Source organism: Jaculus jaculus, chromosome 4, assembly GCF_020740685.1.
Source record: "Jaculus jaculus isolate mJacJac1 chromosome 4, mJacJac1.mat.Y.cur, whole genome shotgun sequence".
NCBI classification, from domain to species: domain Eukaryota; kingdom Metazoa; phylum Chordata; class Mammalia; order Rodentia; family Dipodidae; genus Jaculus; species Jaculus jaculus.
This window is the reverse complement of record NC_059105.1, coordinates 71,770,418-71,783,619: the sequence shown is the minus strand read 5'-3', so window position 1 is coordinate 71,783,619 and position 13,202 is coordinate 71,770,418. Positions and strand designations below refer to the sequence as shown.

Below are 13,202 nucleotides of genomic sequence, written 5' to 3'. Positions count from 1 at the left end.
ATGTCCACAGCATGAAAGTTACAACATTTGTGTGCATGAGGTTGTACATATTGTTGTAATATTTTCAATAATGCTATAAATGTCTTTCAGATCTGTGTGTTTACTTTCAAGATATTATAGTATATAACTAAAAAGTACATTAATTTTCATTGTAATTGAAGATATATTAATAAAATAGGTCCTTCTTACCTATTCCCAGAAGTAAATTATAGTGATAAAATGAATGTAAATGAATGATTTACTAGTGTTGTAACCATAGCTACAATTTTAATTCATCTTGTAAAAACAAAAAGTTCTATTACATCCTATAGCAATACAGGGAAATGTGCAACTCTTTTTCTTAGACACTGTCAGTATACATGATCCAGTGATATAAATAAGAACATCCTATAATTAAACTTCTGAATTGTCATTCAATTTTTGGGCAAACTTGGTTTTATAGGCATAGACTTTGTTGCTTTTCATGAATAATAACATCCTTCATAATAATTTTCTTTTACAACTATTTTTGGAATATATTAAATTATTTAATTCTTATTCTGATAAAAGGAGTTCTATATTGAAGACCTGTACTTCTTGCCAGTATCATATTCTTAAAGAAACCCTCTTGAATCATCCATTGATGAGTATCTCTGATTTCACATTGAAAGGATATTCCATGTAGGTCATTCTGCAGCATAGAACACTCCTGGAGTTCATATGTGAACCTCTCCACTCATGTAACTTGACAGAAGACTGGGACCCAGACCATCCAGAAAGAATATTTCCTTTAAGTCTATTAAATATCAACCATGACATGCAGATGTTTGATAGGTCTTGAGAGAGCAAGTAAATTTTACACTTTGAGTTTTATATGTTTCTGATTCAAGGGCAATGTGCAAAGGCAGGATTGGCATTTAATTAGAGAAGAAAAGAAATTCTCTCTTGGAAATTACCCAGAGGCCCTCAAATAGGCACAGTGCAGAACTCCTTTCAGAAACATGTGCCTCTGATCATTCCTAGATGATGTGTCAAGACATGCATCAATGTTCCAACCAATAGAACATTTTTTTTTTATCCAAGAATTTTCAAAGGTCAAGAGTAACTAACAGTTCTAATCAACCATAACAATTACAGTTGCTATTCCTGTTCTGAATTTAAATAAGTTTTCTTTTTGAAATATCTGTGGCAATGTAACTTATCCAAAACATGTATTTCCAGAGATCTGAATGTAGTAGATCTGCTGACTCTAGTGACTTACTCATATTGAATCATATAATATTACAGCTATGAAAAGTGGGGGAAAATTGGAGAAACAAAAGTCCAAAATCTGTACAGAAAGTATAAAACTTTTGAATGAAGCAAGCAAAAATATGTCATGATTTCACTGTATTAAAAAAAATCCGTATAACAGAAAATAACCATTATACATTGAAGCAATTTTAAAACAGTATAGAATGTAACTCAAACCATGTTCTTCTTGTACCATTGAAACTCAACAGTGGGCTAGATAAATGGCTTAGCAGTTAAGGCACTTGCCTGCAAAGCCATAGGACCTTAGTTCTATTTCCTAGGTCCCAAGTAAGCCAGATACACAATGTGGCACATGTGTCTGAAGTTCATTTACAGTGACTGGAGGCCCTGGTGTGCTGATTATCTATCTGCCTCTCTCACTTTGCATTTCTCTCCCTCTCTCTCAAATAAATAAACAAAATAAATAAATAAAAATCAGTAATAAGTATAAGTACAGATACTACAAACAGGAAAAAACAGAATACTTTAAATGAACATCATTTTATTTATATTATTAATAAGTATAAGAAATTAGTATGATGTTCTTTCCTTCTGCAAATGTCTGATTGCTAGTAAATTCCTTCTCTTTAAAATATATTTTATGAAAAATATATAAATGTTACACTTTCAGAGATTTTTCAGAATGAGTAATTTTTTCCTGACTATTCCAGTTTTCAATGATCAGACACAGACTTTACCTTTTTAAAATTAGTGACATTTTCAGCTTTATTGGCAACCTCTCAGAAAACAGTTATCAGATGTGGGATGTAGAATCAACAGATAAACTTTCTTAGTTTACTGAAAATTAACTATTCTTATGTCAAACTTTTCACAAACTTTAAGCATATAGAATGTAGCAAGACTCTCTCTTTAGTCATGTCACCCCCCACCAATCAAAGTTTGGAATACGTGAATATATAAGTCAAGACTGTATCTGCTGTCATGTTTTATACAAATCTGCCTAGTACTATCACTATATCTGCATGGAATCAAGTGTGCTTATTCATCTAAGATTGAATCTGACATTACTGCTCTTGGTATCATCACCTATTAAGTGACCAACTTAGTTTTTTGACAAAACATTTGCATATTTTAGTTCTAAGGTCATACTTTGGCTGCCAAAGAATTCTCGAACTACTTTTGATGTGTGCCAGTAGTTTGGTGGAAGATGCTGGTATATGGATGCAGGAAGTTATAGAAAAAGAACAAGCTAGTTGTCCTGTTGATTAGGAATAAAAAGGGAAAATAAATTAAATCCTGCTTTTCAAAGAGCCACCACTTAATTGATAATTCTCAAAGCTTCTGCTCATATTCTCCCAAGTCCTTCATGATGCCTTGCCCACATTTCTTCTCCCAAGAGTCTCTTCTGCACGTGATCTGTAAGTGAGAAAGATGTTTACCAAGATAAAGCCAGGGTGAGGTGAGAGGATGAAATTTCCTCTGCAAGAGACAAATTTATCCTGAACATAATATCAAAAGAAAAGTAAAAAGCCCTTTTAATTAAGAAAGGACAATATTCATATTTGATAAAGTGCTATTTGAGCATTAGTTGATTGTCCCAGGAAACTACTTTTGCTTTCTACTAAGTGACTTGAAACATCAAAATGCATAAACCTCTTAAAACTATTTTAAAGATTACTGAATTTTGTTTGATACCACAGATGACAGAAAATGTGATTAATTGCCACTCATAATTGCAGTTTCATTCCAATGGTTATTGCTTGTCAGTATCAATTAATTGCTTAACGAAAACCTCACTCATTGCAGAATACTAAAGAACGATGGCTTGTGGGAATTATGCTAAACTAGCACTTTCAATTAGATTTTGAATTTTATAGAGTACTGAATAATAGTTTGAGTTTATAATAGTAAGTACCAGTGAGTTATTGTTGAATTGTAATTACTATAATTATGTATGTTTATCTCAAGAATTGTAATTAGTATTGTCTTCTTGTTTTTAAAAAAAAAAAAAGGACTGTTGTACTTAATTGTTCATACAATGTGTAGGTTCTGATGTTCATTATAACAGACGATCAGGTACAAAAAAAAAAAAAAAAAAAAAAAAACGTGCTGCAGTAGTTTAGATGACGAACACCAAGCATAGCTGTTGGTCTGGGGAGCTTGGGGTGGATTGAAGGTGAACAACCTGACAAGATACAATTCAGGATGCAAGAGCCCATGCTGCCTCGGCATAGTCAGAACTCTGTGTTCCAGTTTCCTTTTCCTAGCATATAAATAATTCACCAGATGAGTTTATAAAACAAGAATATATACCACAGCAAAGTGGAAGGCAGTACAACTTTCTACTTGAAAGACTGAAATTCAAACATTAGTCTGCTTCCAGAATCTTTTTGAATTTGCTTCCAAAATTGTTTTGCTTATAGAATTCACTTTCTATCAATACTAAAAAGGCGAGAAAGTATATAAATTTGAACTTGATGCCATAAAAATATAAGTTTTTTTTTTCCATTAGCATTGAAGTATAAAAAGAATAGTCATTTAAATAGACATTTTAGCATTCCAAATAATACCTTCAAAAAGTACTCAAGAATCTATTAATGCAAACCCTATTTTAAGATTCAAAGGTAAAAAATTCATTAAAATGTTTAATCCTGAATAATCATAGTAAATTGAAGCCTATCAAATCAAACTTCAATCCCTGTTGTCTTACTATCACTATGCCAGTAGCATTCAACTAGCAAGAAGAAAAACATGGGGTCTTTTTGATCCACTTAAGTTAATATTGAAGGAACATGAAGATCAGCTAGTAAATCTAATGAATGATAGTCTAACTGTGAAGTGCCATATTAGAAAAACAGATGACTCTCCTATGTCATGGGCTATAACTTTTTCTTTACCTGAATTGCTACTTTTATCCTCTGAGTTGTTTTGATAGAATTTTTCCATAATTTGATGTATTGGGCTCCAATGATACATGTTTTAGTTTATACTGTGGTTTCTTCATTCTGAATTAAGAAATTCTACTAGAGGGAAGTATAAAGTGCATAAAATTCAAGTGTGAACTAGAAATCAGATAAGAACAAATGGAAACATGAGTATGTTAGCTCTCTTTTTCTAGTTGAGTTTCTTCCAGAAATTCTGCATGATTTCATTGGCCATTCTGGTTTCTATGATGCCTCATATTCGTCTGAGAGCAATTAGGCCTAGTTTTCCCTAACAACCTGTCCTTGTGCATTGAGTTTTAAATGTAGAGTTTGTGACAGATTGCCTCTAGGATTAAGTGGCCTATACATCCTCTATTCATCCTCTTGTTCATTGGAGAATAGCCTTTGCCTTGGTTTTCTCATGTGTAAAATGAGATATAAGAGGCTGTCTTACTATCCCAGCTTAAGGATTAAGCATATAAAAATTTAGACGAGTATCTAAGCCCTATAATGGCTAAAGCTAACCCTGTTATTGATTTTAATGCATTTTTTGTGAGGGGCTGGGTTATCAAATTCTGACTTCACGATCTTGGCAAGAGCATGGACAGGGACTCTCTCAGCCTGCAAATACATCACTGTGGATTCAACCCATGAATCTAGCCAGCTGATTGGCTCAGGGACTCTCGTGCTCTGTTAACTTTTAGCTCTGACAGATCTGAAAATTCAACTGGTGTCTTCTTCATTTCCACACAAGTCATTCATAACAATGTTCATCAAGACACAGCTGAGTACAGAACTCTTTGGCATGCAAGCTGGGGTCCCTTGCCAGAGAGAAGCTGATCCACTCTTCTCTCACTCTGTATAAAGTGGTTCCACCAGCTTTGCATCTGCTTATACAGATTATCAGGCAGCTCATATGTCTCTATCTTGCACATGTGAATATCATGACCAATATTTTGAGATGGCTTTCTGAAATATGTCTTGACAGAACTAAAAATGTCAGTTTATGATATGCACTGTGTAACCTCACCTAATTATCTCACCCACTGGAATATACCTATCTTTTTATATCCCATAAAGAACAAAGAACCTGGGTTGAGATCACCAGAACGCACATAAAACATTAAGCATGGTGGACCATGTCTTTAATTCCCATGCTGGGGAAGCAGAGACAGGAGGATCCCCAGGTGTTGGTGTCCAGTTAGTTTAAATGAATAGGTTACTCCATGTTCTTGAGATATTCTGTATATAAAAAAAAATAAGGTGAAGGGGTTTGGAGTTATAGCTTAGTGAGTAAGAGCACTTGCTGCCCAAGCATGATGACCTGATTTCAATCCCCAGCACTGGCATAAAAAACCAGGCATGAATTCGTGACTATGACTTTAGTGCTGGGGCGGGAGGGAGTAGAGATAGGAGAAGTCACTGGAGCTCACTAGTGAGATAATATGGCCAAAATAAAGGCAACTCTGCATTCAGTTAGAGACTTCACCTCAAATAAATACTGCAGAAGTGTAACCAAGTGCCTTCTGGTCTTCATGTGTGAACATGGGAAAACATGCCTTTTCACACAGATGTGCTACTCACAAAATGGTGGAACATGATTCAAGACAATACCCAGCATAGGCGTCTGCCCTCCACACGTTTGTGCAAAGGTATACATACATCCACATGTACACATATGCCCGCCCACATACATACAAACATCACATACTAACAAACAACAGAATGAAGGGGGAAGAACTAATGAAAAGCACACTATTCTGGCCTGACTGTCATGCTTCTCCAAATAAGTTTACATTTTTAATTTGTAAGATGTGCCTGAAACATAAAAATTTAGGTATATTTTTTTCTTTAGTAGTTGTTCTGTGGAAATGTATAATTATGTTTAAATATTCATATGTAATTTATAAACTCCACAAATGGAAATCCATATATACAGCACACAATAAAATAAGTTGGACAATCATTCTCAAACACCCAGTTCAGTAAGTTTTGATGGGGCCCAGGAAATTAGTTTTTATTCCAGGTGTCTTTGCAAGCAGTCCATAGACCGCTTTAAATACTGATTTAAGAACTTTTTGACATTCAGTAAAATTCTTTGCTTTCCCTAGAGTGAATCTTTGTAGGTCTGTGTAATAAATATACTTTTACTATTACTTTTAAAAGTAATGTGTCAAAGTGTACTGTATAAACAATTTCTTAATTATGTAAATATTGTATATGGAGAAGTATGTCTCTACAATTAAAAGAGTATACTTTGAAACTTTAATTAGTATGCTTGATTGACTTAACTAGATAATTGCTTATCTAAATTATACACTGAAACACAAGCTAGGGAGAATTATTTTAGGTAATACAGGTTTAGAAGGCTTACTAGAATAGAAGCATTTCCCAATTAACTGAGTAATAATAAATTAACTCAGAGCAGAAGCACTAATAAGGGGTTCAGATCGCTAGTAAGGGGTTCAGATCCAGTCTCTGACTTGCACAACAGCCACTATCTGTAGGATGAATGAATGATTAGAGACAGGGGAATTGTTGTTGTTGTTGAGAAAGTTGTATTAGCAGCTGACCATTTGCTGTGACTTGATTTCCCTTCTTCCACTCTTCAAGTGAGAGATTCCATTTGAAGCAAAGCACTGCTCCAGCTCTGTCCACTTCCTTCCTAGTAGGGAGTGAGAGGTGAAGGAAATTAACACCACTCTTAGCACGTTCACACTAACTTGACCCCTTGCTACTCTCGTGTGATGCTACCCATCCTTACACTCTAGTCGCACAGCTTAAGGAGAAAGGGATGAAGAGAATAACTATAACCTAGTAAATTCCCTCACTGCCTATTCTTCCAGGTTTTCAGTAACAGTAAACATAATATATTCAAGAATTTTCACATGTCGTTGTCTCCTGTCTCTTTTCCAACTTTTGTCCTTGTATGCTAAGTATGTCTTTTTTGAACAGGTAGCCACTTGGTCACATAACTATGACATCGTGCAACTGAATGTCAAACCTTAATAAACTCATGGGTCAATAGTGAAATCTTTGTGTTCAGGTGATGTATAATATTCCATATTCCTTCTGCGCTCTACTCACTGCACCAGAATATTTAAGAAGTACTTGGCACACAAAAGGATTTATATGAAAGGAAAAAAAGTAAGCAATTGAAATTAGTCTAAAATCCTAATGCTATCAGTTTCACTGAAAAAAAGGCCCTTCTTTGTACCCCAAGATACCTGTAGAGGGGAAAAATAGAACAAGATTAATAATGGCGTATAGATCAGTTAAAACCCAACATCCTTTCTTTCACTTTGATGATAAGCATCCAGATAAATTGATAGAACAGTATGCTTAAAAACAAAGGAGCTGTCACTGGCTTTTCAATTAATCAACACACATGTATCAACTGAACATTTAATCTGTGTTGCCTTTCATAGCGAATATGTTTCTCTTACTCATTCACATCCCTTCTTAGAGCCAATTCATACTTCTGATTTGTCTGTAATACGGTGCTTTTTTTTAAATGGAAAGTGGCTTCAGGGATTACAAACATTTAAATGAATTTTTCTAAAGGTTATGAAATGTTTTGGAAGAAATATTAAGCAGCATGCTAAGGTTACTTCATTTAAGAGCATTCTTAATTAGCAAAATTAACTGAGCTTCCCCATAGTAATTTACTGAAAAATGTTAAGAGAAGCCAAGCAAGTTGGTTCCTAGTGACACACACGAAGTCTGCCCCAGTGACCCTATTAGACACTTAACTAGTCAAGTTGTCTTTCAAAAATGAATATATTAAAATCTTGCATAAATGAAACAATGAAAATTGTTCCTGCCCCACATAATTCTATTCAGAGATTTATCATCTACCATAAACCTCAAGCTACAGAAATGATTTTTTTTATTTTTATGAGTGCTCAGGTTTCCACTAATACATGACTAACTATCCCTGCTATGTGCTTATAAAAAGCACAGCATCAAGTCCTAGAAGAGGCCATAGAGACATCACTTAGCCCAGCTCCCCTGTAACTTGTACATATCCAAATCACCTCAATGCATTATAGAAACCATTTCCCAGTTACATATTTAATTTAAAAAATATGTTTTATTTATTTTTAAGCAGAGAGAAAAAGTAAGACACAGAGAGAGAATGGGGATACTGGCACAAACAGAATCCATACACATGTACCACTTTGTTCATCTGGATTTATGTAGGTACTGAAGAACCATCTCCCCAACCCCAGAATCTAAATCTTGTTAGTGGAAAGCTCTAAGAATCTCCAAGAATAAAACAAAATATGATGATAGCAATAGGTTGTGTTAAGGCTTACATACTCCAACCTCACATTATCTCCATTAACATTATATCTACATTTTCCCTGGACCATGACTAAGCATTATCAAAGCAGGATTTTCTCTATCTGTATCATTATATTTTCAGTAAATTTCCTAGAAGGTTATTAAGGCAAGAAAAAAATTGAAAATGAAGCATAAATATTGTCAGTTTCTGTCATGTATGCACTTTCTCCAGAGAATACTGCAACTGAAATGAAAAGTTTCAATAGGTATTCTCAAAACCCTTGCAGGTGTCCTGATAGAGGTGAAGAAACAAAAATAGTGTGGGTGGCAAAGAATTTGTGCCCATGAGCTTGAACATGATCTTTTATTATTATTATTATTAAAACATAGTTCAGGGACATCTCAGCTGTTGAACGTCACTGATGTCTTGGGTTTTAACAAGTACTGACAGTGGTGGGGACATTTAGAGGGCACATATTCTTTTTATCCTTGCAGAATTCTGATAGACAATTCACAAAAGAGAGACTGTATAATAGGAATTCTAATAATATAGTGGGAAGCATTTCCTTTCAGCTGCAAAAGAGGACATTACAAAGGAAACAAATGGTGATAAGTTTGTGGTAACAGTATGAGCACTAAATAGTCTTTGACAGAGCTTACCCCCAGAAAAAATGTCAGCAGCAGGGCTTAAATCAGGTCTTATGTTGCTCATTGACTCTGACTACCAACGAGTCTTCAAAGACTGAATTTAATTTCCACTGGACTTTGCCTTTCCCTGCTAATGTTACATGTCCCATGCTGAATTTCCTTAACCCTATGACTCTATTTCTGGGGTTTTGTATCCTTTTTCAATCCATCCCTCTCCTTAAATTAAATTATATATAAAGCAGCTATTACCCTCAGCAATTGAATTTTCCTCTATAAATTTTGTATAATATACAAAAAACATCTGGGTAAGGAAATGATTCTTATGTTTTTTGAAACAGGGACTCATTCTGTAGCCCACATTGCTCTTAAACTCACTATTTGACCTGGAATTGCCTCAAAATCATGGCAATCCACCTGCCTCAGCTTTGAAAGTGTTAAGAGTTATTTCCTTATTAATTCCAATGCACTTTCTGTACACAAGAACAGTTAAAGCTCTAGAAAGCTTTTGGCTGAGCCATCTGGGCAAGGTATCTTTTGAAAATGTCCTCAGGGGACCGAATTCTCAATGAGGCTTAATCATGGCTGAGTTAAAGTCCTCAGAAACAGAAAAGGGTTTGAGCAGTCTGATGTAATAGGCCATGAAAAGCATCAAAGTGAAAACAAGACATGTGATTGGAACAGAGTCCTGCCTCTTTGGTGTTGCACTGTTCTTAGTGTTTCTTATTCTAATAATTGAGTTTTGTCATAATTATTGCTGCTTTTTCTTTGTGTCTACTTCTCTTGGAGAACAGGGATCGGATTAAACTAATATTTGTTCTCTACCTCCTATCCTTGGCATTAAATGGTTGAAAACCACCTCATATCTGGTAGTTAGGGACTCGGTTTGCGTTGCTATCTTCCAAGAGTATAGCCTTTATGTAGGTGATTTGTAGTGTGTTATTAATGATTGTGGGTTTCAGTATTTTCACTGAACTGAAGCTGTTTTCAGTGACAAATTTGATCAGTGATCCCAAAAACCAGTCAATCTTACATTTTTTTATAATTTATGGAGACATGCCATTATTCTTAATTATCCTATTACATTATTGGAAGTCAGATTTACCTATGGTAGACCACCAATAGTCCCATGAAATGGTAACTTTTAGAAGATGTTTGTGCTTCTGCTTAGATTATGAAAAGCACTAAAATTATTAATTTGATGAAATTGAAAAATATGCATAGAAACATTTTGCTTATGTGACTGTAATCTAAACCCTGGGTTTTGAAACAGAGGTATGTCTCAGATCAAACACAGACTATGACTACTCTGTTAAACTGCATATTTATTTTTTATTTATTTATTTGAGAGCGACAGACAAAGAGGCAGAGAGAGAGAGAGAGAGAAAATGGGTGCGCCAGGGTCTCCAGCCACTGCAAATGAACTCCAGATGCGTGCGCCCCCTTGTGCATCTGGCTAACGTGGGTCCTGGGGAGTTGAGCCTTGAACCGGGGTCCTTAGACTTCACAGGCAAGCGCTTAACCGCTAAGCCATCTCTCCAGCCCTAAACTGCATATTTAACTCGTCCTTATTCTTCTTTTATTCTTAGAAACAAAGAATAAATTTTACTCTTTCCTTTTACTATTTAATTTTCAAACTTGGTACTCTGAACACAGACATCTTAGACTGAGTGGAAAGTGTTGTCTATTTTCCCAAGAGGAGGGTAGCACCCATATGCTCTCCACTCAGTCACCCTGTAGAAATGCAGACCATGGTTTAGGGGCCTGTGTCTATCTTATCATGTGAATTAACTTTCCCAATTTTTACTACCTATTTGTTTAGTTTCACTACAACTGATTTAAAGAAGAAACATGCTTCCCGACATCCAGGGTAGCAGTAGTGCAAGATCAGTGGCTGTTTATCAAACCTTGTGTATATTTAGAGGCTCTGTTGATAGTCCGAGGTGAAGAGAGAAGGCGAGGTTCCTAGGAGCCTTTCTACCATTGTGTGAAGTTTAACACTGTCAACTTGACAGGATCCAGAATCATCTAAAAGAAAAAAGAATCCCTAGGAATGTTTGGGAGGGAGATTCTAGATTAGGTTAATTGATGTTGGATAATCTACCCTAACAATGGGTAGAACCATACAAAGGGCTGGTCTTCCAGATTGAACAAAAAGTGGGAAGTGAGTTTAGCACCAGATATCATCTCTGTCTGGCTCCTGGCTGCATGCCATGTGAACAGTCTCCTCCTGCTCCCATTCCCACAGCTTCTCTGCTCATATGGGCTGTATCACCTTAAACTGCAAACCAAAGTAAACTCTTCCTCCCTTAAGCTGCTCCTTGTCAGGCATTTGGTTACAGCAATAAGAAAAGTAATGCATACACCTTGCAGTGGTGGAGCCTATGTGAGGTGAGGTGCTTCAAAGGGACTAAAAATGAGGTCTGAAAAAAACATAGTAGAAGTTCACTAGAGTTTCCTGCCACTAACTATTTGATGTAAAAAACTTGGTATAGGGGAATTAGAATAGCCTCTTATATCTCTTACTATAAACTATTCTCTTCTATTTACTCCACCCAAAGTTCACTATAAAAAATAATGCATTCTATTTATTTAGAAACATTTCTTGCTAATAAATCCTTGAATTTTTTTTATGGAATTTCAATTTGGTTGGTGTTTTGCTTTCTTGTTGATCTTTTGTTATCACTCAACACCATTGACTGGGGACCAGAATTACAATAAAACTTGATTTTTTTTTTCCTGTTTAAAACAGGTAAACTATGAAAACTGGTATGTACATATGTGATTTCAATATAAATACTATGTGCTGAGGTAGAGCATATATACCAAATGTTAAAGATGTAATGTCTTAAAATTGCCAGGGGAAGTTTTAAATCACCATTAGACTTGTCTTCTTCCACTGATTCATATTAACTTAGCCAACAATTTATAATCATTTTCTTATACTTCCAGATTTTTTAATCCACTGGAAAATATCTGCCTGGGTTGCAACTGAAATAGACAAAATATCTCTGCTATGTCTCTCCTGGGTTGTCTGTGGCTTTAAAGCATCCTTTAAACAAATATTCTGCACGTCACTAGATCTCCTTTAGTTCTTGAGTATTGGGCATTTTCTGATTCTAGCTGTGGCAAGTCTCCTGTGCCATTCGTGCAATTATATCAAGTGGAAATCATGAATAACCAAGTAATGACAGAGAGCAATATTGCACATCCAATACAATGTCCATTAAATCAGAACATTAATTTCAGGAACACAGCAGCTTATGAAAAGCCACACAATGGCTTGTAAATTATTTGAGGAACCACGTTCCAAATATTTCCAGAAGGTGGCTATCCTTTCTCTTTATGTATTTGTCTGCTGGGACTCACAGAAGCCCTGAAATTCAAGTGTGTGGAAATAATTTCTTAAGCCTGCACTCTGTTTGTATTTGCTAATAATGGTCTGACTGCATGTACTCTGTCTTCTGTGTGTGGGTATACCTCAGTGATATCAGAGCTCTCTTTCCCTGCCACAGGTTATCAGCACCTCACAGAGTGACAGTACTGATATAGAAGGATAGCCCTTCTCCAGTGAACTAATTTACGATGAAAGGAAAATCAAGCCCATGTTTTTTGGTCTGTCTCCCAGATTATAGAAACTGACTATCTCATTAGTGATTAAAACACCAGCTGTTAATGTCTTGGAGCTGGTTGACCAATTTAATTATCTTGGAATCTGGCTAAATTTTTCTTTTAGCCAAGGTAGGTATTTCATTACCTCCAAAGTTACCCTGAAATGAAAAATTTCAAATGGTTCTTAAAAGAGAGTATGGTATAGTTGCCTGCTGTGGAACTCCAGACATGGTATGCTATTGTTTTAGCAGGAAAAAAAAAAGTAAGCTTTATATAACTGTCTCTGTGATTAGTACTATAGTAGCATCATAAATTTACTCACATTATACTCAGACATGGAGAGGTAATGGGGTTTAATCTCTGAAACTACTCAGCACTTTCACTAGCCTCCACACATCCAAGAAGAATGAAAGTTCTAACTTAAGGCTGAATGGTTAAGGTCAATAATATAGTCTCTCTAAGCATAAAGGTTCCTTTGGATAAATTGCTTGGATTTACCTT

General features: G+C 35.4%; 1 protein-coding gene across 8 annotated transcripts in view; it reads left to right on the top strand.

Moving 5' to 3' along the window:
• The window catches only part of B3galt1 (beta-1,3-galactosyltransferase 1), a 565,801-nt gene that overhangs the window by 266,324 nt on the left and 286,275 nt on the right, over positions 1-13,202 (top strand). The window lies entirely within an intron of this gene.